Consider the following 20581-nt stretch of genomic DNA (forward strand, 5'->3'; position numbering starts at 1 on the left):
GACCAGAAAATTCTCTGCCCAGGTTTCTCCCAGCAACAGAAAAGCAAAACCACCAGGAGCCCGTGAAGAATTCCCTCCCACTCCCCCCCCCCATCACCACGCACCCTCCAGTGGCAGGAGCCCACCCTGGGACAAGGGAGGCCTACGGGGAATTTATAATATGTGGTGTGTGGATCAATGCAAAAAGCAATTGCTTTTTAACAGTGGACTTTCTTGTTCCCAGTCTAGCCCTAAACAACAACTAAGGTGAAAGACACTGCCATTTACATGGTTGAAGAAGGGGAACTCCAAACACTCTGCCTTGTGTTTCAAAGCCAGCTGCTGTCAAGGACATCCCGTTTTCAGGATTACCTTTTGTGGCACACATGGTCTGACCGCCCAAGACCAGCTTTCTTCGCGGGGCAAATTGGAGACAGGCAATGTTTTTTGTTTTTTGTTTTTTAAATATGTTATTTATTTGACAGAGAGACATTTGACTGAGCCACCCAGGCGCCCCAAGGCAATGTTTTCAATATCGCTGCTACTGGGCTGTCCGCACAACTCTGAAAAGTCTGCCCACGGAGTCCGTTGGCTGGGCATGGCCGGCTGGCTGGGGTTGGCCAGGCCAGGAGCCAAACCCCAAGTAGCCTTTCCCGCGCCGAGTTTCCTGGAGTTCTGATTGCGTCCCAGAGGCCCCGACCCTTCCGGGATGGAGCATGAACTCACCCAGCAGCCCTGGGCATGCCACGGACTTGGCAGACGAGGCCCCGTTGAACTAGTGGGCCTGCTCCCGTGGTCAGGAGAACCGGGAAAGGCTGGCTTTCAAAGGAGCCAAACCACGGAGCTTGGGTTCCAACCCTTTGAAAGTCCTCCCTATAGCAAGGTAACCGTGGGCTGGTGATTCCACTGCCTGCTTCTGCCTCTGCAATCAAAAAGAAGAAAAATCCAGACCTGGGAAAGTAGTTGCTGTGAGCTAGAGTCCAGCCCAGAACGGCAGACACGCAGCCGTCTGTCTGGAGCAGGTGTTGATGTTTATTGACTGTCTGCAGACGGGGGCTACATCAGCGGCTCTGGGGGCAACCGACCATCAGCCTCAAAGGAAGGCCCAGAAATACCACGTTACCTGTGCTGAACATTCTTCAAACCCTAGCCTGTGCCAGGGCTTCAGCCTAAACCTCACAGTCCTACCAGACACAGCACAAATCCATCAGCCAACAGAAACACGAACCACCATCCAGCAGGGGTCCCCTGGTCCGGGGTTCTCAAGCAGAGGTGTGCCATACCCTCCTGGGGCCATTTGGAAATTTGGGGAGCAGAGTCTGGGTTGAGGGATGCGACTGGCATTTAGAGAGAAAGCAGCAGGGATGTGAACCCTCCAGCAATGCAGGAGACAATACCGCGCTGAGAATTGTCTTGCCCGTAGTGCCGACACCTGCCCTCGCTCAGCCCAAATTCACAGCCTTGTCTCCCTGGAATAAACATCACAGCCTCACACAGTGCCCTGCAGTGGTGGTGGGGGGGGGGGGGACTCAATGGCAGTCATAGAGAGGTTGTTTCCTCGGGTGTGGTGCCCATGGTCAGCATCCCATCTGTGCATGTGGATAAGCACCTGCTCTTCCTTCACAGGCTTGTCACGAGGGGTCAGTGAGCTAATGTGTTTACAGGGTTGTGCTCGATAAGGAAAGCAATGTTCACTATTTAGGAACTGTTAGCCCAAGAATCTGGATCTGAACTTGTCGGTAGCAGACACAGTGGGGTCAAGTGGAATGAAGATTGATTGAATTCTAGAAAAATCTATCAAACCCCAGATCTACTTTTTTACCTGTAATGTCTTGGGCCAATCAGTTAGGCCAATCCAACTCTTCAGAGCTCCGTCCTTTTGCACCTGAGAATGTTCCTGAACATTCCTGAAATTAGGAACCGAGAGTGATTTGCCTGCTGTAAGGAGCAGTACAAAGTATCCCCCACACATGTCATCTACGGAGAAGCCTACACAGCTAGACAATCATCCCCATAGGTCGGTGTTTTCTTCTTCACTTAGGATGACATCATTTCCTCTGTGATTAAAAGTAATCAATGCAAAAACATACAGAAAGATGTTCCAGCTCACTAATAATAAAAGATGCATATTAAAATATCAAGAGACCATTTTTCATATAACACGTTGGCAAAGATTCAAAAGGCAAATGAGGCTCAGTGTTGGTGAGGGAAACAGTCTTCTTATATATAAACACTGTGGGCGGAAATATTAATTGATACAATATTTCTAGAAGACAATATGGCAAGACATACCAAAAATTATATGTATGTATGCATATATATATACACACACCCATATATATATATATAAAGGAAATAATTTAGTACTTACAAAATACTGTACAAAAATGTTTATTGCAACTTTCCTTCCAATGGATAAAAATTAGGAATGGCCTGAATGTTCTTTAACTGGAGTTCGGTTAAATAAATAATGCCACATCTATTTATTGGAATATAGGCAGTCATTACCAAACATAAAATAGAGCTATATGCAATCTCATGGAAAGATGTGTAGATGAGATCACTAAGCGGTAAATAGCCAATTATTGGACAGTAGTAACTATGGTACATCCCCATTGTGGTGCCAAAAAAAAATTATGACTACATTTCACATATCTGAAAGAAAACACACTAGATTCATTGGTTACCTAGGTGCTGGGGACAGAAAAGATTTTCAATTTATATCTGGAGGTGCATTATATCTAGAGGTATATTCTACCCAAATGCCAAGCAGTCAAAGGGTTAAAATTCAGGCCAAACCCTACACATAATTTTATGTTACAGCTTTATCCCAATTTTGATTAAGACTGCCATGAAATTTCAAGGGCTCTCATGGAATGCAGAAAGCCTATTTCTGGCCCATCAGCTTAGAGGGATGTCTGCTAACCCGTCACTTGACCATTTTTGTCACTGAGGAGACGGTCACTTTCAACTGAGGTAGATGAAAAGCAAAATGCTTCGAAGAGAGCATCTTACTTTTCTCTTTTTCTTCGTTCTTCTCGTACTCTCTGCTATGTCTGCATCAAGGATCGTGAATCACAGATGCTCTCCGTGATTTTGGCGTGTTTCCTCCTTTTGAACGTTAAGGTGGTAAAGCGGCCGTCCTATCCCTTGTTCATCCTCACAAAACACGCTGCCTTCTCAGATCAGGCTTTTTCTGGAGAGATTCGTGGCTTCAAGAAAAATAAACATTTCCAGTTAAAGCTGTTCTGAAAGGTTGTTTTGTGTAATGTCATGAATGGTATTACAACAAATAATTCCAAAAAATGAGACTTAAAGACAATCTAATTTTCTTTATCAACTGCTATCACAAATTACCCTAGACTTATACAACAAACATTTCTTTCTCACGGTTCTAGAGGCTGAAGACCAAGAGCGAGGTGCCAGCAGATCTTGGGTCTTAGAAGGTCCTCTTTTGGTTTGCAGACAGCAACCCCCCCTTGCAGTGTCCTCACTCAGCACCAAGAGAGAACTGGGGTGCTCATCCCAACATGAGGCCCCAACCTGGCGACCCCACGGACCTCCCAAAAGCCTCACCTCTAAATACCACCACACTGGGGGTCATGGTCTCTGTGTATAAATTTGGGGGGGGCAGAATGCAAACATTCAGGTCATAACACTAACTGACTTTTTTGTCTTGTTATTTTGTACATTTTCATAAAATTGCTGGTTCCCCAAAGGATATAAGAATATAATGTTTGTTTGTTTGTTTTCCCCCAAATCATCTAGCTAGCCTATTGTCTCCTACCCTGCACAGGAAGTGTCAGCTCTTCCCCTATTTATTTAACTATTGGAAAGTTTATAAATTCGTGCATACAATTAACAACTTTCATTTTCATGGTTACCGTAGCACTTGGCTCTTACGATAATAAATGCACATTTGTACTTCAACTGATCAATATTTCAACATAAAAAGCACAAAAGGGATTCCCACTCCAGGTTGCATCTAGAGGGCTTGCCTCTCTTGCAAAACAAGAGCATCACTATTAATAAATATGAATGCCACACCTTGTTCCTAGCACCACTGTTGTTGGGTTTAGAGACAACGCAATCCCCCAACCGCTGATCACACACAGGGTCGGGGATGCCAGAAATGACTTTGCAGTTGACATCTACTATCGGGCCTCCAAAGGCCAAGTCCAAAGCTGACACCAAATATCAGATTTGGACCAAATACCAAGGCCAGAGTTAGCCTTGAGCATATCTCAAACTTATTCTTATATTCATCTTATATTCATCAAATACTTACAAGAAGCAAGTATTTGTTTTATGAGTGAACAGACATTTTTCTTAAAATCAACGAGTTCCCCATCCCTGGGGAAGAAGATATGGGTAGGTAGCAATATTGGATTGAACCTCCCAATAGTTCCCAAACTTTTTGAATAGTGGTTGTTGTTTGATTGTTATTTGGTTGTGTAGACGATCTCGGGGCTTGCGGCCTCCCCTGAGATCACCACCGCTCAGAAGTTCCTCATGGGGACAGCTCTCTGCCCATCTCCACTGTCCCTCACTCCCAGGTGCTGCAGGGGCAGCTAGCTCGGCCAGACCGGACGATGTTTAGCCCCTGTGCCAAACTTTCTAGGACTTCTCTCGCTGACAGGGTAGAGCCTAATCCTTAAGGAGACAGTGAGCATCTCCCAAAAGATGGCCCCACCCTACGTTTCACAGGCCCCCTTCCCTCACCAACGATGCTCCCAGCACCCTGGACTCTGTTCCTCCCATTACCTTCCCCTCAGTGTTGTCCCCGGTGAACTTTACTTGTCCTTCATGATCTTGAGTCAACATCACCCCATTCACAAGGTCCTCTTCCACCCTGTTCCAGCAGAATTCATCTGTCCTCACAGCCAACATGAACAGAGGGCCCACCCCACTCTTCTGCAGATTCCTGAAAACAGGGACCACATCATGGCCACCTTCAAGACTCAGCCTCCTGCACATTTGTAGCAAATACATCCTTCCAGCAAACGGAAGGATCTCAGCAAATGTGGAAAGAAAGAATGAATGAATAAATGAATGAGCATAGACAATTAATCCCAGATCTTTGTGTGAATTTTACACCTACCCCTTCATAACAATATGATAATTCTGAATAGGCTGCCAAAGCCAGAGTTGGAAATCACTGGACCATTGGTTTTCAAACCTCATTCTCTGGAGATGGATGGCCATCATGGGAGCCAGAAACAGGGCACCCTACGTACCCACTGTGCACAGAGCAGAACCTCTGGGTTCCTTACCTCCAGGTTCACACATGTCCCTCCCAACCCTGCAGATGAAAAGAAGCACTATTCTGACTTCTTTCCCCACAGATTAGTATTGCCTGTTTGTAAACTTCATCTAAGTTGAATCCTCAGTATGTACTCTTTAGAGACCATCTCCTTTTATTTAATATTTGGAGTTTAGCCCATGCACTTGTACATTTTCTTAGTTTCTTGAAATAGCCAAATAGAACATCAATGAAGAAAAGAACTGGGGAAGCATAAAACCCAAAAGCATGCGAGGCATAGTATCAGTAGCTGAGTCTCAGGCAGTCTGTAGACCGTAAGCTTCCTGAAAGTGAAAATGATGTCCTCTTCATTTTTCGGTATTTCCAGCCATCCAAATTAAGCCAAGCTCATAATTGGGGCCGGCCACATTTTGGTTGAATTGAAAATGGTTAGACAGCGTAGACCATCTGGCCTTCAGGTTGCTGTGTGTTTTTTTTTTTTTTTTCCCACAACCCATTTGCACCCCCACCTCCCCCGTGCAATTCCCCCCACCCCACCCCGCTCCGGACCCTGCCCTTTGTCTTTCCCCTCCTCAGGCTGTGCACAGAGCGTGTCCCTGGTTTGGGCCCAGTTGCTTGCCTTTCCAGACACCAGCATGACTCACCCAGTGGAGAGAGAGAGCGAGGAGGAACAGGGATGAGTGGCACAAAGTGCTAGTCAGAAAACTCTTGGGAGAGGCTCCCTGGTCAGGCCAGCAGGGGAAAGAGCTGGAAGCAGCAAGCCTACATACCACGTTCAGACAGGAGACAGAGGCAGACCCAAAGGGGCCCCAGCCTGGGCTCTGGACCCGGGAGCCACAGAGCGCCCCCCCTCAGCCCCGCTGCCATCTCCCTCTGAACCCCCATGACCTTCCCTCCTCCGTGTGCACCACAGCCAAGTTTAGAGCTCACCCCAGCTGCTGGGGCACACTGTCACTCCAGCTGTTACTGAGCAATGGATTCCTGTTGCCAAGATATGGATTTGGTTTTAATAACAGTTAGTGCAAACACTGTAAATTTACTGCTGTGAGAGAGAGTTTTTGAAAACGTCCACTCTGGCTATAATTTTTCAGCCGCGCCAGCTGTTTGTGCTCAGCTCATACCTGACATGGTGCTTTGAAATAGCAATCACTGTATTTATAAGAAGGCAAGGACTCATAAATATGTCACAAGTGGAATATACAACGCCATATTTCACCATTCTCTATTTTAAAATTGTGAGTTATGGCTGCAGAAATGCACACCCATTAAAGGTGATATGATGTATTTTCTGCCCTGTTCAGGAGTCCATCCATCATCGAGACAATAAAGAAAACCGCACTTACTTTTTTCCTGTCGTCTGTAATTTATGATCCCCAAAAAGCTGTAACCTTTTGGCAGGCTTTGCAGAAACCACTGCACTGTTAGCAACTAAATAACCTTTTATAAGGTTTTAAATGTGTTGCTACAGTCTCAATGCACTTGCTGTATTGATCCAGAAGATCTTGGGGAAAAAAAAAAAAAGAAAGAGAAAGAAAGGTAGGGGAGGAATGGAAGATGATCTATAACAAGATCGATAACGGCATATAGATTGTTGAAAGATGCTTCTAATGATTTTTGCCAGCCATCATCCTTCAGCATGCCACGCCCTATCTCTTAGGCTTTGGTCTGGGCTAGAATTGATTGACCTTGCTTTCCTGCTGCCTCCTCCCTCCCTCCCTCCCTTCTGCCGAGCGGTCAGACGGGGGAAAAACAAAATGTATTGGCCGCCACCGGCAATCTGCAGAAAAGCTGAGAATCACAGAGCTGGACGGGGCCGGTAAGACTACCTCAGGACCCAGATAAGGAAACTGAGGCCCAGCAAGTGTCTGTGACTTGCCCAAGGTCAAAAGGCGATTTAAGAGCAAGGGCTCGGACTCGGGGATTCCTGGTTTTCAGGGCACCCTGTTCCCCAGTCGACCACTCCCCATCTCATGTTTGCCCCGCAGGAAGAGGGCGTGCAACAAGCAGGTGGACGCATTTCTGATGAGTTTTGCAGACCCAATAAATCTGCGTCGCCATGAGGCCATGAGGCGTAGTGGGAAGATGACAGGCCTGAGAATCAGATAAAACCGGACTGAATCTACATTCCCCGTCCCTCCCACTCCTGTGAGCAGTAACTAACCTGTCTGGGTCTCTGCTCTCCACCTGTAAGATGGCAATCACAGTCTACCTTGAAATGTGGCCGAGAAGATTAGATCTGGTGTCTGGGGGACACCAAGCACAAAGTAACTGGCCGACCTTCTGCCCTATCGCTGGCATTTTCTAGATTCTTCTTCCTTGCCCTTTGCTCCCCCCCTCATCCTCCAGGACAATAGCCACGGAAACTTCCAGGCAAGAGCCAGCTATGGAGGAAAGTAGGCCAATCTTCCCAAACAAAAAATCTCTGGTGCGTAGGCATTTCCTCACTCATCACAGATGAAGGCAGCCGAGGTGGATACAATTATTTCCTTCTCTCTACGCAGAGGCGGAGCCAAGCTCTGGAAAGTATGAAGACCAGGTCTGTGCAATTCCCTTTGGAGGAACCCACATGACGACAAGGATAATTGAGCTTTGAACACTCTATTCTTGGTAAGGAAAATCTGCAGGTTAAAAAAAAAAAAATGCTCTTGTGAAGAAACTGAACTACACAGTGGGGGGGTGGGCGGTTCTTGCAAGTATCCCTTCCAGAAAATTCTGCCTTCTTGAATTCAGGGCTCCCAGCTCTGAGGACATGCCTCTTTGGAGCAGAGGTTGACAAGCTAGAACCTGCAGGACAAATCTGGCTACAGCCTTTGTAAATAAAGTTTCAGGAGCCCAGAGCCACACCCATTCGATTATATAGATTATATATTGTCAAAGGCTGTTTTCAGCTACACCTGCCCAGGTGAGTCTTTCTGCCAGAAACCGTGAGGTATGCCACGCCTAACATCATTACTAACTAGCCCTTTCTGAAAGAAGTTACAAACCCCTTCTCTAGAGTCTACCCAACAAGGCCACGCGCCAGAGGGAGCTTCCCAGTAGAAGGCAATCAATAATTACAATCTGTAAGGCAACTTGCAGTTTACAAAATCTTTCACAAACATGATCTTGGGTAAATCACCCAGCACCTGTGAGATCACCTGTGAGATGGAGATTCTGATTTTCCCAATGGCTCAGAGGAATATCCTCAGACTCAGAGAAGAAAATAATTTGCCCAAGGTCATACAGAGAGACAGAGCTGGGAACTGAACCCAGGCTGGGCAGATCTAAGAGGCCAAGCTTCCTGACCATCCCACGGCCCTCTCCTTCACAATCTGCACACACCCTCTGCCGCCCAGTGTGACAGCTCACCAGCCAGTCCCCTGGGATGGTCACTTAGCACCCCCGGACCTTTTTCTCATATCCGGAAAAAGGAATCACTAGAATACTCATTTGGAAAGACGCTAAGGGACTTTCCAAAAACACAGGCACCCTGTGAAAGATTTCCTAGGGCAAATCCTATTTCCTTCACCCAGTCTGACACCTGTTCCACCCATGGACAGGCCATAGGAGAGACTAGCAAGACAGGTCTGAGGTGGGAAACAGGGGGAAAAGGAGCTCGCAATACAGGCCAGCCCGTAAGAGCAGAGCGCCCCTGGGTCCCACATCAGAGCATGGAGACAGCAAGAGCAGGCCCAAAGAGGCTGCCAAGCACATGCAAGGGACGGGGTGAAGGGGGGGGGGGGGGGGGGGGGGAGGGGGGGGGCAAGTGTTGCCCCTCACACCTGCAGGGAGCCTGGGTCAGGAGCAGGATAACAGAGCTAAGAGCCATCACCCCTCTGCCCCAGGTCCCACCATCTGTGTCAAAGTCTCTCTCGATTTCTTCCTGTGCTCTCCCAGAGCACCCCCCAAATCATTATTAACATTATAAATAAAAACGAGAGGCAAGTTATTAAATGTAAAATATGCAGAGTTCCTCCCAGAACTCGCTGGGCAGTTCATAAACGTGACGGCTTTATTTGGCTGCTGATCGAGGCAGCTGATGAAGCATCTCCCGGTCCTGGGCTAATTGAAGCTGTTAACGAAGTGGAGGGGAGAAAAGACTGTGGCTGCCTGCCGGGGACCAGACGGGCAGCCCTGGGCTGAGACGGAGCCTGCAGTCTCCACCGTGTTGCTGTGCCCGGCCACACCAGGGACCTGCGAATACCCAGAAAGGGAGCCCTTCGCTGCAGGGACACCTCCACTCCTCCCCTGAGCCCTCAGAATGTCCACCGGAGCCCGCTTGAAGAGCCAAGAGAAGTTCCTCCTTCTTACCTAGAGAAGAATCTTTTCCAATAAGATCTAGCTAAGGCTGATTTTTAGGACAACTTAGTGATTCTGGCCTGAGGATCCTTGTCCTCAAAACCCAGGCTGAGTGGAAACCACCCAAATGTCAACGCATCCGCAGATAAATGGTGACCGAGTTGTGGCAGCTCATAACAAGGAATGAAGCACTGACCCATGCCACCACATGGGTAATCCTCGAAAAGCCTGCACCAAATGAAAGAAGCTGGACTCGAAGTCACATACTGTGTGATTCCGTGTACAGAAAATATCCAGAATAGGTACATCTTCAGAGACAGAAAAGAGATTAGTGGTGCCAGGGGCTGGTGAAGGGGAGAACAGAGAGCAACTATTTAAAGAAGGTTTTAGGGGCACCTGCGTGGCTCGGTTGGTTGAACATCTGCCTTTGGCTCCCATCGTGCTCGCTCTCTCTCTTAAATAAATACATAAAATCTTTTTTAAAAAAATAAATAATAAAATGAAGGTTTTATATCCATGAAGTTGGCTCCTCTTTATGGGTTTCAGATTTTTCAATATGGAAACTCAGTCGACACCTAGCTCCATGATCCTGGTTCCCTGTATGGACAGGGGTGACCAGTGGGCCTCCAGCTTTTACCTCTTCAACCCATCCGAGCATCAAAAACAACAGCCAGCCTTTTGTCCCACGTAGGGCAGGAGCAAGGGAGCCTATGGGAGAGAAGCTCAGTATGGCAGAGAGAAGGAGGGGTTTCAAGCCAAAAGAACTGGTTCTGCTATCGTCCAGCTGTAAGATCTTGAACAAGTTCCTTAAATTCTCTGGTCCTCAGCTTCCTCCTCTAAAAAACAGGGCTGGTGAGGCTGGTCTTGCCTTGTTCACGGATTTGTTGTGAGCATCAGAGATACCTTTATTATTATTGGTAACTCTTTAAAAATCAGGGGGACGCCTGGGTGGCTCAGTTGGTTGGACGACTGCCTTGGGCTCAGGTCATGATCCTGGAGTCCCGGGATGGAGTCCCGCATCGGGCTCCCAGCTCCACAGGGAGTCTGCTTCTCCCTCTGACCTTCTCCTCGCTCATGCTCTCTCTTGCTGTCTCTCTCTCAAATAAATAAATAAAATATTAAAAAAAAAAAAAAACAGTGTACTGGGGACACTTGGGTGAGGAAATTACTTGGGCAGCTGACTCTTGGTTTCAACTTCAAGTCATGATCTCAGGGTCATGAAATCGAGTCCCATGTTGGGCTCGAGCTCAGCACTGAATCTGCTTCAGATCCTCTCTCCCTCTCTCTGCCCTTCCCACTCATACTCTTGCTCTCAAATAAATAAAAAACATTTTAAAAGCCCGTGTATTAACACAGAGATGTACTAAACAACTACCAAATCACTAGCAATTGAGCTAAGTAATGGAAAGCAAGTTGGGTGGGAACCAGATGGGGGAGAGAACAGGTTAAGACACAATGCCTGCCCTCCATATAGGAAGGCAAATCCAACACAGATGGCACCACTGGAAAGCAAAGAACAGTGACATCCAGTCTCAGGGGTGCGTTCCTGAAGGAAGCGTTGAGAACCCAGAGCCCTGGGTTCTAGGCAAGCTCTGCTCCCAACCCTAAGGGTCACTTGAGAATCACTTAAATATGTTGGTTTTAGTTTCCTCTTTTCTCCAATGAGAGAGTAAAAGTCCTCAAAGATCTGGCTTTCAAGCTGGATACTAAACAAAATTAAAAGAAAAAAGACAAACAGGAAATATATTTTTTAATACCTATGTCAGAAGACAGATGCTCTTAATATGTAAAGGGGCTTTATACAATCAATAGGAAAAAGATGAATACCCCAAAAGGAAAAAAAAAAAAAAAAAGTAAATAACGCATGACTTTGTGCAAAGATTTTCCTGTTAATTATCATAAAGAGAAATTGAAAACAGTCTAAAAGCCAGAGTTATAAGAATAGTTTTCATTTTAATCAGGCACAGTCATATTGCATAGTTAGTGATAATCATATTTTTCATAATATTTCATGATAAAGTGTTCATAATAAAAGAGGAAAAGAAGACTGAAACTTTCAGGATGCCAGTTTAATGTTTTGTTTTTCAAAAAAAAAAAAAAAGGACAGTTATAGAGAGATGATAAATAGTCTGGAAGAATATACACCAAAAGGTTAACAGTAGTTATCTCTGAGTGTAGGTTAATAATTTTATTTCTCCTTTATACTTTTATGTTTTTCTGAATTTCTATAATGAGCACATTATTTTCTAATTTAGAAAAAATACGTTTAATCTATGATGCAACAGAATAGCAAATTCAGGGTTTTACATTCAGCTCCATTAAAATTTTATTCTAGCACCAAAGTGATAAAACCTTCACTAAAATAAATTTTCAAAGGTTATTAAAAACGGCCTTTATTATTCTGTGACTGTTTCTCTGTAACAGCATCTATCTCACTTAACTGCTGATTAACCTGCCTCTATTCTCAACTATTCATAAAATTTCTTGAGGGCAGAAATCTAGTCAAATTTATTCATAGCATCAAATATGACATTAGATGCTCAATAAATGTTTGTTGAATAAATGGTAAGAATGGAGAGATCACTGGTCTGGAGGAAATTGTCCAAGAGGCCACAGAAAGTGAGGTGGGCCATGGGGTGCCTGGTGGCTCAGTCGGTTAAGTGAGGGACTCTTGGTTTCAGCTCAAAACATGATCTCAAGGTCGTGAGATCAAGCCCCACGTCCAGCTCTGTGCTCAGTGGGAATCTGCTTGAAATTCTCTCTCACCCTCTGCCTTTCTCCCCAACTCGCACTCTCTTTTTCTAAAATAAATAAATGAATCTTAAAAACACTAAAAAAATAAAACAAAGTTGTTTGTTTTTTTTTTTGACAGAGATCACAAGTAGGTATAGAGAGAGGAAGAAGCAGGCTCCCCGCTGAGCAGAGAGCCCAATATGGGGCTCGATCCCACGACCCTGGGATCATGACCTGAGCCAAAGGCAGAGGCTTTAACCCACTGAGCCACCCAGGTGCCCCTAAAACAAAGTTTAAAAAAAAAAAAAAAGTGAGATGGGCCTTGAAGAATGGTAGCAGTGGAATGTTTATAAATCCATCCGTCTAGTCAGCGAGCCTACTGGGCCCCAGGCACGCTGCTGGACGCAGAGCCTGCTGAGTTAAATAGGACCCAGAGCCTCGCTGGGAGGAACTCACAGCTCAGGGATAGAGGCAGATGCATAAAAAAATGATGGGAATAGGGCACCTGGGTGGCTCAGTGGTTTAAATCCTGTGCCCCCACTTGCTGGTCTGGGCGATCGTGTCCACCCCTATATGGAAAATGATCTTAACTCTGAGAAGGGGCGGTTCTTAAGCGGGGGAGCCCACATCCATGCTGTCCTCATCACTACGCCATCACCTCACGGTGAGAGAAAGGCAGGTGGAGAGAGGCTCTTCCTTTCACGGTTGGGTCTCTGATTCTGAGTGGGTTTACTCTATAAGGCGAGCTGGAGGAACTTCTCCCAGGCAGCCCTGAGAGCGCACCCAGACTCCTGCATACCAGGAAGGGGGTTTCCTCTGTCCCGGAAATGCATCCCTCAAGGTCTGCTCGGAGGCTGTGAGCCGGACCGCAGGGCTGGAGCACAGGCAAATGTGAATTAATGTGGTCTTCCAGCTGGGCTTCTCAGCAAGGTAACAAAATGTTGACATCAGCCTGAAAGTCAAATTAGGCTTTGCACTATGCGGTGTGACCCAAGGTGTTGACACCCTGGCTGTCTGCCTTCCGTGCTTCAGGAAAGCATGTGATTGGGAACAGAGCTCATGACTTCAACGGCTTCCCAGAACGCCCCTAGACAGCGAAGAACCCTCAGTGAGCGAATCCGTGAGCCTTTTCCAGGAAATGTGCACGGGGGGCGTTTCGTCGTTCTTCCCACCATCACTGAGTATCTCTTATGCGTCTGATGCTGTGACAGGTACTGGGGCGCAGCAGGTGACCTCCAGAGGGGGAGCAGATAGAGACCCAGCCCATGAAACTTTCCCAGCACCATGGTGCTAGAGCACCATGGCGGTCTCTAGCTACCATCCTGTAGCTCAAGTTGGTCTTACCAGGTGCCCTCCCTGCGCTGCCCCCCAGTCACCCCTCAGTCCACCACCAGCTGCCTCGGCCCCTACCTGTCCATGGAAACTGTTCCCCTGGAGAACACCAGAATCTCCTCACTGTCACACCCACGGATAGGACCCTGGTTCCTCGGGTTACCTGACCTTCTTTGAATGTTTGCTGCTGCCATATGACTCCTTTTTGAAATTCTTCCTTTTCTTCTCTTGTGGGTCCCTACTCCCTTACAGTTTTCCACAACCTTCCTGCCATAATTCTCCTTAAACCCTCAAAGACCTCCCCATGTCCTACAATTATAGACCCCACACTTGTTGGTATAAAAACCTCTTGTGATCCAGCTCCCGCCAACTTCTCCAGACTCATCTGTCCCTCACTTGCCATGTCTCCCCATACCCGATGCTACGGCAGCCCTGAACCACACAGGATACCTCTCCCAACCCCGTGCCCCGTCCTCCTCCCCTGGAATACCTTTTTCCTCCCCACCTGGCCATCTCCCTGGTGAACCCGGGCTGTTCTTCAGAACCTAAACATCGGCCACTTCCTTGTGAAGTCTTCCCTGACCAGCCCCCGCCCACACTGACTCCAGAAAGAGTCCACTACCCCTCTTCTGGACCATCTCTGCCCCCTGCACTCATTTCCACTGTCCTGCTTGTCACGTGGTATTGCCACTGCTTCTGTGTCTGCCTCACCCACCAGGTAGAGATGATACCCTACTGCCAGCTCTCAGTCTGGCACTCAATTGAATTATGAAAAATATTTATGGAGCAACTTTAAGGAGCTTTTGGCATCAGGGAAAAGATGCCCTGGCACTGATTTTTGGATTTAGGATTTAGGTTTTTGACACAAAAGACATGGGGGATCCAAGTGCTGTTGCAGAAGGAAGCCAGGAGAAAAGGCCGGAGGCCAGGGGTCCTGAGAAGAGAAAGGAATGTGTGCTGGTCAGTTTCTCCGCAGGGTGGAGGGCGCAAAGGTGTGCATGGGGAAACACAGGAGAGCGCTTCCTTGTTTCCAGGCTCCTCAGCCCCTACCCAGCTGAAGGGACACCCCATTTCTCAAGAAGATTGGCACTTCCCTCGCCAGAACTCTCACCCCACAACCAGACCTTGATCATCTCCCGTGAATTCAGTCCCTCCCCAGCACTGTGAGCCCCCCAATGGGGCTTGGCATTTAGAGCCAGGCTGGTCAGACAGGACTTATGGCAGGAAATAGTAAGAACAAAACGACACACAGGATAAGAGCTAATTGGAATATCACCGAGGGCCAAATGCCATATGTTAAGTTAATAACTATGCTGGGAGACCAATGAAAGGCATTCTTGCTGGCTGCTTTCTCGAGAAATGTTTATGGGGCAGGTGGCACTTCAACTACTCTCTGAAGGAGGGAACTCTTTGGAAATAGGCAGAAAGCAGCCAAGCAGGGGGTTCACAGGGGCGGAGGCATAGAGAGTGCCGTGGCTCAGCACCATGGCCTTTCAGGTGCGTAGGTGGTGGAGTGTGGTTTCCTCGGCCAAGGAAGTCCGTCCAACATCTCTGTCTTGTGGAAGGGGGCTATTGTCGTTCTTCCAGCTTCTCCCCGGTAGGAATGATGTGCGGTCTCTTGCTAAACCCGCTAGAACTCCTGCTGTTGGCAATTTCTGCAGGTGATGAGGAGAACCTTAAATAAGAACATTTACCTTCCATGGAGCCTCTTGGGTAAAATTCAGGTGGCGGGACGGCCTCTCTTCTGAGCTGCGGGGAAGCCACCTCTAAGAGGCTAACCTGCTTAGAGCGTGTTGCTCTGTTTCAGGGCTGGAAGCACCACGGTCAGAAAGAGGCCTGATCGCCAGGCCCTCAGGTGGCCCTTCCAGTCACCGTCTGGATGCCAAAGTAGGAAACAAACAAGAGGACTACGCCAGGGCATGTCTAAGGATGACTCAGGGTGCCTTTGGTCCTGTGTCTCAGCCTATCTGGACAGGACAAAGGGGGATCCTAAAATCCCACAAAAAGGTAGGATCACCCAAGAAGTGAGTTAGTTGGTGAGCCAAGAATCCATCCCAAGCCCTAAAAGATTGGAGCAGAAGTAGGGAGGGCGGGTTCCAGATTTCTTTGGCGTGGTGGTCCCAGGTCTGTGCACAAGATGGAAAGCCGAATGTTGGTTGAGCTACACCGAAGAGCTCATACTTTGTCTTCGTTACTATTTTCTATCTTGATGAAAATTATGTTTGTTCACTTGGTTTTGTACCCTGCCACAAGATAAATAGAACCATGACTCATGTTTCACAACCTGCAGTGTTTTTATGAGCATTCGAGGACTGGGGCATGAGCCCTGTTGCTGTGATTTTTTTCCCATCTGGAAAGACGGGGGAGTGTGTTCATGCTCCCCACCACTGTGGCTCTCCAGTGTCACGTCTGTGCCCTGCTCACTCTCCCACCCACCTCCCAGCCCACTTAAGGGTGTAAATCATAGAGACGAAGCACTGCTTTCACATTGGTCCCTGTCCACCCCCTGGGGGCAGGAACTATTAAGAAATAAAACCAGCTGTGCTCAAGAGCCCCCAACGTAAGGAGGAACGGACCCTCTTGCTTTGGCCCCACTAACACGTCCTTTTTCAAACCTCCTTGAAAAGTAAAACCCTGAGATCTGACAAGAGGCCAGATGACCTGAGACATGAACAAAGGCTTCTCAAAAGTGGCATGGGGGGAGTGGAAGAGAAACGTAAGAGCTCAGTGCATAATGTTATGCTTTAAACCACATGCCTTTTTCCAGACTGGGTTATTAAATTAATTCAGAACTTATGCTCACACTTAAAAGATTTCTGTCATATTTTATGAACATGATGATCTCAGAGTAATTTGCACTGGAAATGTGTCATATTAAATCAGGGGCACTAATAAACTTTATTACTGAAACTCCACATGGATCAGACGTGGCAGATAAACCATTCTACTTTCGCACTCATATTCATGCCATTGAAATATGGCTCTTCCTATGGGAAAACATAAATAAGCTTGATAATATTCCCTCTGCCCCACCACAACTGTACCCATCTGACCCAGAGGTGTCACCTGCCTGTCCTGCCCTCCCACATGGGAGCTTGTTCTAGGAGTAGGACAGATTGACCCAGGCAGAGATATTTCTTTGGGATTTTAAAACACTTTGACTTCCATGACTTTATCATCTTCCATTCACACTGGCATGGCCCTTATGCCCAACTGTGTATAACTGCTAAGAATTGTTTTACAGGGACAAGTATGGTATAAAAAGTACAGAGTGGTGAATTACGACACCTGAGTTCTTCTGCTTCTGCTACCAGCTGGCTCTGCGATCTGAACACAGATCAGACGGAGGGTATAATAGGGAACGCGTCGGCACAGGGATCGGAGGTTTATTTCTATTTAACAGAGGTTTTCTGAAAGCCTAACATGATCCAGGCCCTGTATGAGGGCACTAGAGATGCAGGAATGAATAGGAATTCAATTAGAATCCCAACAGGGGGCGCCTGGGTGGCTCAGTGGGTTAAAGCCTCTGCCTTCGGCTCAGGTCATGACCTCAGAGTCCTGGGATCGAGTCCCGCATCCGGCTCTCTGCTCGGCAGGGAGCCTGCTTCCCTCTCTCTCTCTCTCTCTGCCTGCCTCTCCGACTACTTGTGATTTCTGTCAAATAAAAAAATAAAAATCTTAAAAAAAAAAAAAAAAAGAATCCCAACAGGATTATTTGAGAAACTAAATTAAATTATCCTAAAATAGGCATGGATTTGTACAATTCCATAGAAATACTTGGTGATTTTTAAAAAAAAAAAAATCTCTATAAAAAAAAATTAATGTCTGAGAAGAGCCAAGTAAATTCAGAAGTGTGGGAGAAGACTTGCCTCACCAGATATGAAATACAAAGCCGAGATGTTCCAAATGAGGTGGCATGTGCAAGCTTTCACCCAACAAACCCATGGATATGAGAACCAAGGCAGGAAGAAGAGAAGCCCTTGGAAGTCTGTATTAGGATCCAATGGACGTCCCATGAGTCCTCGCCAGCACAAGCAGTCAAGCATCTATCTAGCTTCCCTATACTCAAGAAAACCAGGATTTTTTTCTCTAAAAAAAGAACAATTTCACCAAAGTGGTCTGAATTCAGGAAGATGGGGTCATCAAAGGACAGGGGCTAGGGACAGAGTAAAAATAGGGGAATTAGGTGAACGTCTACTTCTTATCTGGTGAGACAAAAGACCCTCCACCCTTTGCTGCAGTTTCTACAAGGTAAGCCATCAAAGACACCCGGACACACACCAACAGAACTCTGAAGCAGGAGACTAGATGACACTTCTCCAGTAGGGAAAAAAGACCCCCCACATACCAACACCGGAGCGATGTGGTGCAAAGGGTCATGGCAACCTGATCTGCACCCTCCCCAGTGAAGTCCCACCCCCTCCTCACAAACAGCCTCCACTTAAGTGTGAACAGAGCCAAGGATCATCAGAGCCTTAAGGAAATCCTTCTCAAAGAAGATACAATCAAACACAAACATGAGTGAAAGAATCTGGGAAAAAAAGTAGACCAAACAATAATATCCTCAAGAGAGATGATTTTTCAACCATAAAGCAAAAGTAACATGCTATTCGAAAGGCCCCGCTTGAAAATAAGAAAGAACTCTTGGAAATTAAAATTGAGAACCAAAATAACATTATTCAAAAGAACTAAAATTAAAAGTTAAGGAAATCTCCTATAAATTAAAACTAAACGACAATAGAGTACAAAAGAGAGATGGAAAACATATGAATATCTGGATGAAAATCCAAATAATAAGAATTTAATAAATATAGAAGAGAAACATTTATAGGAAGAAAATTATTCGTGGAAAAATTAAATAAAATTTCCCAGAACCAAAGGACATGAGGATACTCTGAGTGACTAGTGTAGTGAATGGGGGAGCGGGGAGATCCACATCAAGGAACACCATTGTGAAATTTCAGAACATCCAAGATACAGAAATAATCCATAAAAATTCCATGGGTCAGGGTGGGAAGTGAAGGGAGCAAGTGCATATAAAGAAATGGGAATCAAAATGTATCTGACTTCTCAAAAGAAATTTTAGATGTCAAATGATAGTGGATCAAGACCTTAAAATTACAAGGTGAACAAAAAACTCGGTTGCACATCCATACACTAACAATGAACAATCCAAATAAGAAACTAAGAAAACAATTTTGCTTACAATAACATTAAAAAGAGTAAAATACTTAGGAATAAATTTAACCAAGGAGGCAAAGGACTTGTATACTGAAAGCTATAGAACATTCTTAAAGAAATTAAAGAAAATATAGGGGCACCTGCTGGCTCACTCAGTAGAGCATGCAACTCTTGATCTCAGGGTTGTGCGTTCAAGTCCCATGTTGAGTGTAGAGATTACTTTAAAAAAATTTTTAATTAAAAAAAAAGAAGACACAAAAATATAAAGACATCCCTGTTCGTGGACTAGAAGACATAATAAGAGATCAATACTGCTCAAAGTGTTCTACAGATTCAGCACAATCTCTATCAAAATCCCAACAATGTTTTTGCTGAAATGGAAAAATCTATCCTAAAATTCATATGGCACCTCAGAGGACCCAAAATAACCAAAACAATTTTGAAAAAGAAGAACAATGTTGGAGGAGGTCTCTCACACATTCTGATTTTGTCACATACTACAAAGCTATGGCAATCAAAACAGGGTGGCACTAACATAAAAGTAGACATACAGACCAATAGAACAGGATTCAGAGCCCAGAAATAAACCCTACCATACACGGTCAATGATTTTTGACAAAGATGCCAAAACCATTCAACAGTCCACCAAACATTGATGGGAAATCTGGATATCCATATGCAAATTAATGCAGTTAGACCTTATGCCATATACAAAAATTAACTCAGAACAGATCAACAACCTAAACAAAAGGGCTAAATCTATAAAACTCTTAGAAGAAAATATAGAGGGAAATCTTCGTGGCATTGGATCTGGCAACATTTCCTTGGCTATGGCACCAAAAACACAAGCAACTAAAGGAAAAATAGATAAATTTAATTCATTCATAATTAAAACTTTTGTGCCTCAATACACACTATCAACAGAGTGAAAAGAGAACTTACAGAAGGGGAGAAAATATTACCAAATCATACATTTGATAAGAGATTGATATTCATAATATATAGAAAGAGCTCCTACAACTCAACATTTGATCTTAGCCAAAAGGCCGAGAAGCGATTCCTACAACTCAACAAACAAACCCAATTCAAAACTGGGCAAAGGACTTGAATAGTCACTTCTCCAAAGAAGATCTACAAATGGTCAATAAGCACATGAAAAGATGCCCAACATCACTAATCAGCAAATCAAACACAATGAGATACTGCTCTACACCCATTTGATGGCTATTATAAAATACAAGTTTTTTAAAAAACAGAAAATAGCAAGTGTTGGCATGGACAGAGGGAAACTGGAACCTCTGTGCGTTGCTGGTGGTTATGTAAAATGGTGCACTGCTACAGAAAATGGTATGGCCATTCCTCAAAAAAATTAAACTCATAATTATATGTGACCCAGCATTTCCACTTCTAGGTATATACCCAAAACAAGTGAAAGCAAGAACTCGAACAGACATTGGAATACTCATGTACCAACCAACCATCAACCAATGAAAGGATAAATGTCATGTAGTATAGCTGTAAAATGGAATAGTTCTATTCAGCAATGAAAAGGAACAAAGCACTGTTACCTGAAACAACATGGGTGAATCTCAAAAAAATCAGGCTAAACGTTATGTGATCCCATTTACATGATATTTCTAATGAGGAAAAATCTATAGAAACAAAGTAGATCAGTGGTTGACTGAGCCTACAGGTGACTGAGGAGGCTGACTTTAAGCTGGGCACCAGGAGACTTTGTGTGATGAAAATGTTCTAAAACTGAGCATAGGGATGGTTGTACAACTATATAAGTTTGCTGAACTCATTCAACTCTAC

General features: G+C 45.5%; 1 long non-coding RNA gene across 1 annotated transcript; it reads right to left on the reverse strand.

The window, feature by feature from the left end:
* Positions 1-485: 485 nt before the first annotated feature.
* On the reverse strand, positions 486-4786 carry LOC132006367 (uncharacterized). The gene is made up of 4 exons (XR_009401076.1): positions 4744-4786; positions 2995-3191; positions 1802-1886; positions 486-901 (listed from the first exon to the last, which is right to left on the reverse strand). It is a non-coding gene; the product is annotated as an uncharacterized LOC132006367 (long non-coding RNA).
* Positions 4787-20581: the final 15795 nt, after the last annotated feature.

Source organism: Mustela nigripes, chromosome 18, assembly GCF_022355385.1.
Source record: "Mustela nigripes isolate SB6536 chromosome 18, MUSNIG.SB6536, whole genome shotgun sequence".
Lineage (NCBI taxonomy): Eukaryota > Metazoa > Chordata > Mammalia > Carnivora > Mustelidae > Mustela > Mustela nigripes.